Here is a 1544-nt window from a genome sequence, read left to right as displayed (position 1 = left end):
CCCAGGCGGGGGTCAGAGTGTGAGGTGGGGGTCCCAGCGCCCAGGCGGGGGTCACAGCACTGAGGGAGGGGGTCCCAGCGCTGAGGCCAGCGCCCAGGGAGGAGCTGAGTCTGTGAGAGAGTGAGGAGCAGAGGTACAAGGCGCAGACTCACACAGGATCTGGGGACGGAGACCAGCTGCCTGGCAGACGCCGCAGGACGGGGCGGGGGGAGCCGCGTTCCTGGCAGAAATCAGCACTCAGGGGCGGAAGCCGGTACCGGGGGCCGGCGGGCCGGGGGGCTCACAGTGAGGTCGGGACCAGCCAACTGACCCCTGAGGTTCTGAAATCATTCCATATGTTCCTTTTATAAAATAAAGTATGTAACAAAAATAAGTGCAGCCCCCTAACAGTGTGGCCTGCGAGATCCCAGGGGAATGAAGCACCACCTTAGACCCAGGCCTGCCGGGCATGGCCCGTGCCCGGGGCCCCCCGACAGCGTCCACGACCACGTTCCCCATCCGCCTCCAGATCAGAGCGACGCTGGGGGACAGCGGTTCTGAAGAGGCGAGGCCAGCCTGTGCGGGAATCTGAGAGCAAGGATGGGGGCCTGCGGGTCCAGAGCACCTCCCCCTCCTGCCCCTGTTTGAGGTATTTTCGTGGCTTCAACTTTGATAAATCTCCGGCACCCCAGCCGAGCCTCTTTCCCAAGACCCGGACCCGAGTGCCCACCTGGCCAGCACCCGCCTGTCCAGAGGGGTCTCTGGACCTTCCCCTCGGGGCCACACTGTCATCCACCCGGGCCGGTCCCCACGAAGGCAGCAGAGAAACCCTCTACCCCCCGTGTCCCAGGCAGGCGGCCACCCGCCCTCACACCTCCCTGTCCGTCCCCAAGCCGGTCCTGCCCATCGCACCCGGCCCCCGGCACAAGTCCAGGACGCCAGCTCTGCCTCCTCCCTCGGGGCCTCCGGGGGCCCGGGATCCGGTCTCAGCCTCGACGCCCCCCTGATGAGCAGACCGCCGGCCCCCGTGCGGCTGCGGAGTCCACCCTAGCCCGCCGCCTCCTCCGTGCTCACCTGCGTCCCTCCTCCTGGTCCGCACGGCTCCCTGAGAATGTTTATGCCAGGCGATTCCTGTTGTTTCATTGATTGATTCTTTCCCGGTGGCTCTCGGGAGCTTCAGGTTTCCTGCCCGCTTCTGCAAGGGATAGATGAATTTTAAATAAATATTTGCATGCACGGGACAGCTGCCACTTGAAGGAAACCTATGTGCATTCTTCTGCAAATATAGATTTTCTTGCTTCCGTGTAAGATGAATAATGTCCCCTAAACGTACCTGCTTTGTAAATCGCGATCTTCATACATCATGTTTTCCGCGAGCAGCGCTGTGCGCTAACCAGATGCTCCCGATTCCTCCTTGAAGATAAGTTCTAAGACGGAAATACGTCTTTGGAAGAACAATTTGTAACAACTTGGACGAGGACTCCTTGCTCATCCTCTGACGGCCTCGACGTGGACTCGGGACGAGGGCTTCATGGGGGCGCTCGGCGGCTGCATGCCCGGCTCGG

This window comes from Suricata suricatta, chromosome 10 (assembly GCF_006229205.1).
Source record: "Suricata suricatta isolate VVHF042 chromosome 10, meerkat_22Aug2017_6uvM2_HiC, whole genome shotgun sequence".
Taxonomy (NCBI): Eukaryota; Metazoa; Chordata; class Mammalia; order Carnivora; family Herpestidae; genus Suricata; species Suricata suricatta.
Note: the sequence above shows the minus strand (reverse complement) of the source record.